The following is a 13,282-nucleotide window of genomic DNA, read 5'->3' as shown; positions in this document are numbered from 1 at the left end:
GGTGATCACCACAGTCATTGATCATGCCCCTGTAAGGCTCCATTCAGACGTCCGTGTGCGTTTTGCGGATCCGATCCATCTATCAGTGGATCCGTAAAAATCATGCGGACGTCCTGAATGGAGCTTTACAGGGGTGTGATCAATGACAGGGGGGTAATCAATGACAGGGGGGTGATCAGGGAGTCTATATGGGGTGATCAGGGGTGATCAAGGGTGAATAAGGGGTTAATAAGTGATGGGGGGGTGTAGTGTAGTGTGGTGCTTGGTGCAACATATTACTGAGCTACCTGTGTCCTCTGGTGGTTGATCCAAACAAAGGGGACCACCAGAGGACCAGGTAGCAGGTATATTAGACGCTGTTATCAAAACAGCGTCTAATATACCTGTTAGGGGTTAAAAAAAATCACGTCTCCAGCCTGCCAGCGAACGATCGCCGCTGGCAGGCTGGAGATCCACTTTCTTACCTTCCGTTCCTGTGAGCGCGTGCGCCTGTGTGCGCGCGTTCACAGGAAATCTCGGCCATCGCGAGAGGACGCGTCGGCGCGTCCACTCGGAATCAATCAACCACCTCCAGGACGCGTCTGTGCGTACAGCGGTCCGGAGGTGGTTAAAAGGAGGGTGATGCTTGAAATCATTGTTCTTCCATTGTTAACCATGGTGACCTGCAAAGAAACGCGTGCAGCCATCATTGCGTTGCATAAAAATGGCTTCACAGGCAAGGATATTGTCACGGATGGTGTACAGGAAACAATATGATACAAATAACAAACGATGACTAACTGGATCCACAACTAAGGAACAAAAAGGGAGACCCCTGCAATCGACCTGCCGCTCTCCCTTATTGCTCAGCCTATGCGACCACTCTAAAGGTGAATGGGCGCATATCCACGTACCTCGGCTATCTTAACCTGAAAGGCCCTACAATAGTGAGGGGACACGACCACCGAGCTCCCTACACAGACACGGAGGGAGTCAGGGTCACCTGGATCCAGACAACAGAAAATCATAAATACTAAAACAGCACTTATCTGCAGACGACTGTGAACTGCGAACTGGTAGCTGGAAGCTGGGAGCTGATCTGCAGACGACTGTGAACTGAGAACTGGGAGCTGGGAGCTGGGAGCAAAAGACAGCATGCACACTCAATCCAGGAAGTTGTATCAGCCACACCCAACTACCTTATGGGGGAGAATATAAAGGGAGGTATGAGTCTGACTGCATGACAGCTGAGATAGCCTAACAAGGTGAGAAACAGAGAACCAAAACAAAGAAACTCAAAGGGGAGGATCTGAACGACTCCTGTCAGAGCTTCTCAGCTCGTCTGGTTGTGACAGTACCCCTCCCTCTAGGAGTGGACTCCGGACACTCAGGGCCCACCTTCTCAGGATGGACCTATGGGAAAGCCCTGATGAGGCGAGAGGCCTTAATGTCCGTCACTGGGAGCCACATCCTCTCCTCAGGACCATAACCCTCCCAATGAACGAGGTACTGGAGGGAACCGCGGACAAGACGAGAATCCACAATCCTAGAGACCTGAAATTCAAGATTCCCATCAACCATAATCGGAGGAGGAGGCAAAGGTGAGGGTACAATAGGTTGAACATAAGGTTTCAATAAGGACTTATGGAAAACATTATGGATCTTCCAAGTCTGAGGAAGATCAAGACGGTAGGCAACAGGATTGATGACAGACAGGATCTTATAAGGCCCAATAAACCTAGGACCCAACTTCCAGGAGGGAACCTTCAATTTGATATTCTTGGTAGACAGCCACACCAAATCACAACATTCAGGTCCGGACCAGGCATACGTCTCTTATCCGCCACAACGCTTATATCTCTCACTCATATTCTTTAGATTATCCTGAATCTTTTGCCAAATAGATGACAAAGACGAGGAGAATCTGTCTCATCAGGCAAACCAGAAGAGCCCTCTCCAGAGAAAGTCCCAAACTGCGGATGAAACCCATATGCACCAAAAAATGGTGACTTATCAGAGGACTCCTGACGACGGTTATTTAAAGCAAACTCAGCAAGGGACAAAAAAGAACACCAATCCTCCTGATTCTCCGCCACAAAACAGCGCAGATATGTCTCCAGATTCTGATTGACACGCTCTGTCTGGCCATTCGACTGCGGATGGAAAGCAGAAGAGAATGACAAGCGGACCCCCAAGCGAGAACAGAAAGCCTTCCAGAATCTGGAAACAAACTGCGTGCCCCTATCAGAGACTATGTCTGAAGGAATCCCATGCAATTGACAATGTGGTCAACAAATGCCTGCGCCAGCGTCTTAGCATTGGGCAAACCGGGAAAAGGGATAAAGTGCACCATTTTGCTAAAACGGTCCACCACCACCAGAATCACAGACTTCCCCGAGGAACGAGGCAAGACCGTTATGAAATCCATGGACAGAAGTGTCCAAGGACGGGAAGGAAGGGCAAAGGAAGGAGAGGACCTGATGGCCGTGAGTGAGGGACCTTGGCACGAGCGCAAGTCTCGCAAGCTGCCACAAAACCCTCAACCGACTTACGAAGCGCAGGCCACCCAGAATCTCCGAGCAATGAGATCCAGTGTGGCTCTTGTCCCGGGTGCCCAGCAAGGACCGTATCATGGTGTTCTTTTAAAATCTTGTGTCTCAAAGCGAGAGGCACAAACAACCTCCCAGGAGGACAAAGATCAGGAGCTTCTGACTGGGCTGCCTGCAACCTCTGCCTCCAATTCAGGAAAAGAGCAGAGACCACCACACCTTCAGCTAAAATGGGACCCGGGTCTTCAAAAATTCCCACCTCCCCGGAAAACAACGTGACAGGGCATCTGCCTTCACATTCTTAACCCCAGGGCGGAACGTAACAACAAAGTTAAACCTTGAAAAGAACAAAGACCATCTGGCCTGTCTCGGGTTCAGACGCTTGGCTGACTCCAAGTAGGCCAGATTTTTATGGTCAGTAAACACGGTAATAGGGTGTCTGGCTCCCTCTAGCCAATGGCGCCATTCCTCAAAAGCCAACTTGATGGCCAACAATTCTCTATCTCCCACATCATAATTTCTCTCTGCGGAGGAGAGCTTCTTTGAGAAAAAGGCACACGGTTGCCACTTTGGCAGGAGAGGAACCCTGAGACAAGACCGCACCCACCCCTACCTCAGAAGCATCAACCTCAACTATGAAGGGTAACGAAACATCAGGTTGTACTAGGATGGGAGCGGAAGCAAAACTCTCCTTGATATTAGAAAAGGCCTTACGCGCCTCTACCGACCAGGAAGAAAAATCTACCCCCTTTCTGGTCATATCCGTGAGTGGTTTAACAACAGAGGAATAATTCAAAATAAATTTCCTGTAATAATTAGCAAAGCCCAAAAAACGCATCAGCGCCTTCTGATTCTCAGGAAGCTCCCACTCAAGCACAGCGCGGACCTTCTCGGAGTCCATGCGAAAACCAGAAGCGGAGACAAGAAACCCCAGAAATTGGATCTCTGGAACCGCAAACACACATTTTTCCAGTTTCGCGTATAATTTATTCTCCCGCAGGATGAGTAAGACCTGACATAAGTGTTCCTTATGAGTCTTGAAATCAGGAGAAAAAATCAAAATGTCATCCAAATACACTAATACAAATTTTCCCATTAAATGATAAAAAATGCTGTTGACGAAATGTTGAAAAACGGCTGGGGCATTCATCAAACCAAAAGGCATAACTAAATTCTCAAAATGGCCCTCAGGGGTATTGAAAGCCGTCTTCCATTCGTCTCCTTCTCTGACCCTAACCAGGTTGTATGCTCCTCTTAGGTCTAATTTGGAAAAGACTTTCGCCCCAACAACCTGGTTAAACAAATCTGGGATTAAAGGAAGCGGATACGGATCACGAATAGTGATACTGTTCAGCTCCCTGAAATCCAGACAAGGTCTTAAAGAACCATCTTTTTTCTTAACAAAGAAAAAACCAGCGGCAACAGGTGACTTTGAGGGTCGTATGTGTCCTTTTCTCAGACTCTCAGAGATATAAGCACGCATCGCGACCCTCTCAGGTTGGGAAAGATTGTATAAACGAGATTTAGGCAGCTTGGCACCTGGGATGAGATCAATAGGGCAATCATACTCCCTGTGCGGAGGCAAATCCTGAACTCCACTCTCAGAGAAAACATCCAAAAATTCAGAGAGGAAAGGTGGTACGGTTTTAGTAGAAACCTCAGAAATAGATGTTATGAGGCAATTCTCTCTGCAAAAGTCACTCCAACCATTTATTTGCCTCGCTGGCCAATCAATGGTGGGGTTATGTTTAGTGAGCCAGGGTAGCCCCAACACTAGAGGAGTAGGCAAACCGCTAAGGACGAAACATGACACATCCTCAACATGAGCATCATTCACAATTAAACGGATATTGTGAACTATGCCCTTTAATGATTTCTGAGAAAGTGGAGCTGAATCAATAGAAAAACAGGAATATTTTTTCGCAAAGTGCATACCTGGAAACCATGAGTTATTGCAAATTGGTTATCAATGAGGTTGACAGCTGCTCCACTATCCACAAAAATCTCACAAAAAATGCTCTTGCTCTCTAGCGCCACCCTAGCAGGCAGGACAAAACGGGAACTACAAGCAAAAGACAATTCTTCAATTTCCGCCTCAACCCTGCCAATAGTAACAGACGGAATATTCTTAAAAGATTTCTTCCTTTTTGTCTCTTTATTACTCCCAGAAAACTGCCTGAATCTCCTAGAGGGACAAACATTTGCCAGATGATTTATACCTCCACAACAAAAGCAAACCCTGCCCTGCGGGCTGAATCCTCTATTATCAGAGGCAATCAACCCCAGCTGCATGGGCTCCTGCTCAGAAGGGGCTGACAGCGACTGAGACCCCTGTGCACAGAATGACACCGGTGCACTGTCCCGGGACTGAGCATGACAAGAAGGAGAAATCTCTCCTCTTTCTCTAAGACGCCTGTCAATACGAACAGCCTGAGACATAGCAGAATTCAAGGAGGTAGGTCTTTCATGAAAGGCAAATGCATCTTTTAATCCCTCAGAAAGACCATAGCAGAATTGACTTCGGAGTGCAGCATCATTCCAACCCGTATCTGCTGCCCATCTCCGAAATTCTGAGCAGTATATCTCTGCAGATTGTTTACCCTGGCATAACAGACGTAGTCTAGACTCAGCCAGAGCAATACGATCCGGATCATCATATATCTGACCCAGGGCTAAAAAGAATTCATCCACTGAACGGAGGGGTTGTGCCCCCTCCGGCAGCGAAAAGGCCCAGGACTGAGCATTACCCCTGAGCAGCGATATAATGATGCCCACCCTTCGTTCTTCATCACCGGAAGAATGGGGAAGAAGGCGAAAATGGAGTTTGCAAGCCTCCCTAAAACGTACAAAATTCTCACTACCCCCGGAAAACGTATCCGGGAGCGAAATCTTAGGCTCAGCACAAACTCCATGAACGCAAGCTGAAACCGGTCACTGAAACTGAGAAAAAGTCTTACGGAGATCAGCTACCTCCAATGAAAGACCCTGGAAGCGTTCAGCCAAAAGTGTAACCGGATCCATGCTTGAGACGGTTTTGGTGGCTGATAATGTCACGGATGGTGTACAGGAAACAATATGATACAAATAACAAACGATGACTAACTGGATCCACAACTAAGGAACAAAAAGGGAGACCCCTGCAATCGACCTGCCGCTCTCCCTAATTGCTCAGCCTATGCGACCACTCTAAAGGTGAATGGGCGCATATCCACGTACCTCGGCTATCTTAACCTGAAGGCCCTACAATAGTGAGGGGACACGACCACCGGCTCCCTACACAGACACGGAGGGAGTCAGGGTCACCTGGATCCAGACAACAGAAAATCATAAATACTAAAACAGCACTTATCTGCAGACGACTGTGAACTGCGAACTGGTAGCTGGGAGCTGATCTGCAGACGACTGTGAACTGAGAACTGGGAGCTGGGAGCTGGGAGCAAAAGACAGCATGCACACTCAATCCAGGAAGTTGTATCAGCCACACCCAACTACCTTATGGGGGAGAATATAAAGGGAGGTAATGAGTCTGACTGCATGACAGCTGAGATAGCCTAACAAGGTGAGAAACAGAAACCAAAACAAAGAAACTCAAAGGGGAGGATCTGAACGACTCCTGTCAGAGCTTCTCAGCTGTCTGGTTGTGACAGATATTGTGGCTACTAAGATTGCACCTCAATCAGTAATTTATAGGATCATCAAGAACTTCAAGGAAAGAAGTTCAACTCTTGTTAAGAAGGCTTCAGGGCGTCCAAGAAAGTCCAGCAAGCGCCAGGATCGTCTCCTAAAGAGGATTCAGCTGCGGGATCGGAGTGCCACCAGTGCAGAGCTTGCTCAGGAATGGCAGCAGGCAGGTGTGAGCGCATCTGCACGCACAGTGAGGCAAAGACTTTTGGAAGATGGCCTGGTGTCAAGAAGGGCAGCAAAGAAGCCAATTCTCTCCAAAAAAAACCATCATGGACAGATTGATCTTCTGCAGAAAGTTTGGTGAATGGACTGCTGAGGACTGGGGCAAAGTCATATTCTCCGATGAAGCCTCTTTCCGATTGTTTGGGGCATCTGGAAAAAGGCTTGTCCAGAGAAGAAAAGGTGAGCGCTACCATCAGTCCTGTGTCATGCCAACAGTAAAGCATCCTGAGACCATTCATGTGTGGGGTTGCTCCTCATCCAAGGGAGTGGGCTCACTCACAATTTTGCCCAAAAACACAGCCATGAATAAAGAATGGTACCAAAACACCCTCCAACAGCAACTATTTCCAACAATCCAACAACAGTTTGGTGAAGAACAATGCATTTTCCAGCACAATGGAGCACCGTGCCATAAAGCAAAAGTGATAACTAAGTGGCTCGGGGACCAAAACGTTGACATTTTGGGTCCATGGCCTGGAAACTCCCCAGATCTTAATCCCATTGAGAACTTGTGGTCAATCCTCAAAAGGCGGGTGGACAAACAAAAACCCACTAATTCTGACAAACTCCAAGAAGTGATTATGAAAGAATGGGTTGCTATCAGTCAGGAATTGGCCCAGAAGTTGATTGAGAGCATGCCCAGTCGAATTGTAGAGGTCCTGAAAAAGAAGGGCCAACACTGCAAATACTGACTCTTTGCATAAATGTCATGTAATTGTCGATAAAAGCCTTTGAAACGTATGAAGTGCGTGTAATTATATTTCACTACATCACAGAAACAACTGAAACAAAGATCTGAAAGCAGTTTAGCAGCAAACTTTGTGAAAACTAATATTTTTGTCATTCTCAAAACTTTTGGCCACGACTGTACATAGATTGCTTTGAAGAAGAAGCTTTGAGCTGTTCGTTGTTTTTGATCATTTTGGACTTTTTAGCTGTTAATTAATAAAGGTGTTTTCTTGATGGTCTGTCCTCAGAAATAGTAGTGCATGGCTAGAACTATCCTGTCTGCTGGTTTGTTTCAAGTATTTTGTAGCCATGCCATAATTCATGGCCCTGAGGGAGCAGACAACATGTCAGATCTGTCTCTATCATGAAGTCTCTTGAAACCTTAACCATTGTCGGCTATCATCCATTTACATCTACAGATCTTGTTTTTTGTGTTCTCCAGATAAATTATATAAAAATTACTGGCTGATCTGTAGACATGTAAGTTGGAAATTGCACCATGATCAGGAAATACTGAAATGGAGCAACTTCTATTTTTTTTCCCCCTAAATGTCACTTAGATTACGAGATAAAATAAAGCTTAAATGGGAGCATCATTTCCTTAAAAATGTTGGTCCTCGAACTAGATGCTAGTATTTTTCCCTTGCATACAGGGCAGACGAGCCTCCAAAATTTGTATGTTTTTATTTTATGATTTTACTGTTAAAAACACCAACAAGATCCCCAATAAAGCACCTTCTTTCTGGTAAGAGGACGCATTCCTCAGATATCTCACAGGGACGGAGTTTAGCAGGGCATCTGACCCACTTTCATTTTCCAGTAGCAGTAATTGTAATTAAAGTAGTTACTTAACCCTATCATTAATAGTGTGTGGGTCTGGGTTGGCTGGTGTACCATGCATTGGATGTCATGCGGGATCACCGGCTGTCTAGAGAATATTACTGTTCTTATCAAGTTTCTGCAGCTGGTGCTGGAGGTCTGACAAGATCATAGATAGCAGAAAGCCGTTAGCAGGACAGATTATAGAGGACATTGTGTGTGTATTAAAAATGAAGAATATTCACCACACATTGCTGAAGAAGTTTAACAAGAAGCCACTTCCCTCAGTCTGCTCACGTCCTCCCTCATTTGATAGCACAAATAGCTGCATCGAGGTTTAAGGGTCCTTTTAAAATCCCAGATATTTCTGCATTGATTAACGATAACAGCATGTTGGTTTATATGCAGGCAACTATCGTTGGAATGAGGATGAACAATCAGTAATACGACGTTACCATCCTCATACAGTTATTATTTGTCGGCAACACATCGCCTTGTGTATACAAGGACGTGCAGCTGACCCATTTTTAATGCTGCATAAAAGATTTAATCATGCCACAAATGATTTATTGTTGAGTGATCGGCATGTTGCATGGCACAACAATGTTAGCAAATCTCATCCACACAAAATCAGCACGGAATTTGTCCTGCTGTGTGAATTTCAGACCTTAACATGTAAATAGTTTCTACGAATTTTCACCATGGTTTTCACCATGGTTAGCGCATTCATGCATGTAATGAAACCTACAGGAAATCTACAAAAAATCCTCAATTATGGAAAATGGAACAGTTGTCCGAATGGACGTACCCTAATTTCTCATTCAGATTGGCATTGTAAAACTTGTCTGTGTTCCATCTACTAAACACTGACAATTTTCTATCCATGTTGAATCAGTTTTGTCTTTGACTGTGTTCCATTTGTCCGTTTTTTCCTACCCACATGCTGTCAGTATGTCGTCCATTAAAAAAAATGAAGAATACCCACCCAGTGTCACGGTAGGTAAGATAAGGGAAGGAAACAGAACACGGCTAAGCAAACAAAACAACTGACTAGGCTCCAAATGCTAGGGAACAAAGAGGTCACCTCCTAGCAATCCCTAAAACACTTTCCCTAAGCTGCTATGCCCATGTGCATATCTCGATGGTAGATATGCACATGCCCACGTACCTAAGGCTATAACACACTGACCCAAACCCTCAGCTGTAGGGAAGAGGGAAAGAGGCAACCAGCTCCTTCAACAACCAAAGGGGCTAGCGTCAACCTAGAGGCCTAGTAAAAACAGACACAGAAGGGAAAAGGACTTATCTAGAGATGTGTTGGAGAAGATGATCCACCAAACTTCCATAGCTCACACAAAGTAGAACTATAACCCACAAAGGGTATAGGGAGAGGGAGGAATAAATAGCCTCACCAATTACCTAAAGAACAACACCTGGGAGGAGGTGTGATTCTGTTCAAACCCACAACAAAACAAACTGTCAGATCGAGTCACGTGCAGCAACTCTGACAGATCTCCTCAGAACACCCACAGGGCAAGGCGTGACACCCAGCTACGTATGAACGAATTTGTTAGTACAAATTGATTTGCTTATCTGAAGGAATTTGCGTCTGTGAACAGCTGTCCCCTCTGCAGACGAAGCTTCACACTGCAGCTTGATTGAGAGGGCCAGACATCTTGCGCATGTGCCGTGGCTGCAAGTATCAGTGCAAGTGCATAGGCGTGATGTGACTCTAAACTTTATTTAGTGGTGCATGGGCATCTGCTGCTGTGGAATCGGAAGCAGAGCCTCTGCACTTGCACCACTACTTGCAGCAATGGCACATGTGTGGGATTGCCAGGGCAGGGCGAGATGGCCAGCCCTGTAATCAAGCGGCATGGAGAGAGATTTTAGTTGTGGGGACACCTCCTCACGACTGCAAAATTTGCTAAAATCAAGTAATCCATTCACTCATCCTTACAGCATTTCCTAGAAACCATCATTGAAAAACAGACTGCATACGTGTCTGTATTTTCCGTTTTTTTTTTTTTTTACAGACTTATTGACTTGAATGAGTGAGTCTAGTGTAAAAATTGGACCAAAATGCATTCTTCAGTTTTCTCTGCATGGACTGATAGTCTGTGAAAAATATTGGACATGTGAAATGGCCCAATGATTATAATACAGGGTGGGCCATTTATATGGATACACCTTAATAAAATGGGAATGGTTGGTGATATTGACTTCCTGTTTGTGGCACATTAGTATATGTGAGGGGGGAAACTTTTCAAGATGGGTGGTGACCATGGCGGCCATTTTGAAGTTGGCCATTTTGAATCCAACTTTTGTTTTTTCAATAGGAAGAGGGTCATGTGGCACATCAAACCTATTGGGAATTTCACAAGAAAAACAATGGTGTGCTTGGTTTTAACGTAACTTTATTCTTTCATGAGTTATTTACAAGTTTCTGACCACTTATAAAATGTGTTCAATGTGCTGCCCATTGTGTTGGATTGTCAATGCAACCCTCTTCTCCCACTCTTCACAAACTGCTAGCAACACCACAGGAGAAATGCTAGCACAGGCTTCCAGTATCCGTAGTTTCAGGTGCTGCACATCTCGTATCTTCACAGCATAGACGATTGCCTTCAAATGATACGAGATGTGCAGCACCTGAAACTACGGATACTGGAAGCCTGTGCTAGCAATCCAACACAATGGGCAGCACATTGAACACATTTTATAAGTGGTCAGAAACTTGTAAATAACTCATGAAAGAATAAAGTTACGTTAAAACCGAGAACACCATTGTTTTTCATGTGAAATTCCCAATAAGTTTGATGTATCACATGACCCTCTTCCTATTGAAAAAACAAAAGTTGGATTCAAAATGTCTGACTTCAAAATGGCCACCATGGTCACCACCCATCTTGAAAAGTTTCCCCCCTCACATATACTAATGTGCCACAAACAGGAAGTTAATATCACCAACCATTCCCATTTTATTAAGGTGTATCCATATAAATGGCCCACCCTGTATGTCAGTGTTCAGTCCATGCAATATCCTCTGTGCAATCTGTTCAACTTACTTTTGGCTATGTAGTGTATAAACATATTACTGCCTACCACCTGTCGGGTGCCATGGTGTCTAACATAGGTGCATCTCAATCATTTAGAATATCAGCGAAAATTCAAAAAGTGAAATTCATCTATTCTATAGATTCATTACACAAGTGATCTCTTTCAAGCATTTATTTATTTTAATGTTGATGATTATGGCTTACAGGTAATGAAAACCCAAGTCGGTATCTTAGAAAATTAGAATATTATATAAGACCAATAAAAAATTATTTTTAATACAGAAATATTGGCCTACTGAAAAGTATGTACAGTATACGCACTCAATACTTGGTCGGGGCTCTTTTGCATGAATTACTGCATCAATGTGGCGTGGCATGGAGGCCATCAGCCTGGGGCACTGCTGGGGTGCTATGGAAGCCCAGGTTGCTTTGATAGTGGCCTTCAGCTCATCTGAATTGTTGGGTCTGGTGTTTCTGATCTTCCTCTTGACAATTTCCTATAGATTCCCTATGGCGTTTAGGTCAGGCGAGTTTGCTGGCCAAGCAAGCACACTGATACCGAGGTTATTACACCAGGTATTGGTACTTTTGGCACTGTGGGCAGGTGCCAAGTCCTGCTGGAAAATGAAATCAAGATCTCTATAAAGCTTGTCAGCAGAAGGTGCTCTAATATTTCCTGGTACAAAGCTAGGCTGACTTTGGACTTGATATAACACAGTGGACCAAGACCGGCAGATGACATGGCTCCCCAACCATCGTTGACTATAGAGACTTAACACTGGACCTCAAGCAACTCGGATTGTGTGCCTCTCCACTCTTTCTCCAGACTGGAGACATGGGACCTTGATTTCCAAATGAAATGCAAAATGTACTTTCATCTGAAAACAAGACTTTGGATCACTGAGAAACAGTCCAGTCCTTTTTGTCCTTAGCCCATGTAAGACCCTTCTGACATTGTCTCTGGGTCATGAGTGGCTTGACACAAGGAATGAGACAATTGTAGCTCATATGCTGGATACGTCCTTGTGGTGGGTTTCAGTGACTGTCTTCTGGACAACTGTCAAGTCAGCAGTCTTCTCCATGAACCAGACTGAGGGACCTTTCAAAGGCTTAGGAAACTTTTGAAGGTATTTTGTGTTGATTAGCTGATTAGAGTGTGACACCATGAGTCTACAATATTTTTCATAATATTCTAATTTTCTCAGTTACTAACTTTTGGGTTAGCTATAAGCCTTAGTTATCAACATTAAAAGAAATAAACGCTTGAAATTGATCACTGTGTAACAAATCTATATAGCATATGAGTTTTAGTTTTTTAATTGAATTACTAAAATATGTAAACTTTTCGATTGATATTCTAACTTATTGATATGCACCTGTATTAGCGAATGAGGACAGAAAGTTAACAGAGTATATTAGGAAAATAGCTAGGTCAGGTGCTCTGTTATTTCAGCTGTATTCATATATTCCCTGGGAATCCATTCGAAGAACAGAAACATTTTTTTAAAGTTATGTATGCTCATTTAATTACTGTTATGAAATGATACTTATATGGTCCCTCTGATTTAAAATGATTCTGTATCCATCCTAAAATCCAATATATCTTTTAAGAAAAAGTCAATTATGAGACATTGATTTCCTAGGAGGTAGAAAAGATGGATGCTTTTGTTATTGCATGTACAATATCTTTTTTTTTTTTCCTTTTTAGGTTCTAAAAGCATATGGAGAAAGGGAAATTTTAGGAAAGGGGATAATTATAGTGTTGATCACGAATATTCGAATTTCGAATTTTCATCGCGAATATAGGTACTTCGAAAATTCGCGAAAATTTCGAATATAGTTATATATATTAGAAATTTCGAATATTCGAATTTTTCCAGATTTTTTTTTTTTTTTATCAGTACGCATGATCCCTCACTGCTTCTAGCTTGTGGGCCAATAAGGAGGCTGCAATATACTTGACTTTAGGAGTAGTAGTGTTTGCGAATTTTGCTCTATATTCATTTTTTTTTTAATATTCGCTATATTGCTATATATTCTTGTTTTAGAATATTACGAATATTCGAAAAAACAAAGTTATAGCAATATAGAGAATATTCGAAAAAAATCGAATAGAGCAATTTAGCTAATATAGTGATATAATCTTCTTTGTCTAATAGTTGTAAGTTGAAAAATTCTCAAAAAAAATTCAAATACGAAAATTCGAATTCCGAAAATTCGCATATTACACAATCATTACCT

Source organism: Bufo bufo, chromosome 6 (genome assembly GCF_905171765.1).
Source record: "Bufo bufo chromosome 6, aBufBuf1.1, whole genome shotgun sequence".
Classification (NCBI taxonomy): Eukaryota; Metazoa; Chordata; class Amphibia; order Anura; family Bufonidae; genus Bufo; species Bufo bufo.
The sequence above is the reverse complement of the archived record's forward strand: the minus strand, read 5'-3'. Positions refer to the sequence as shown.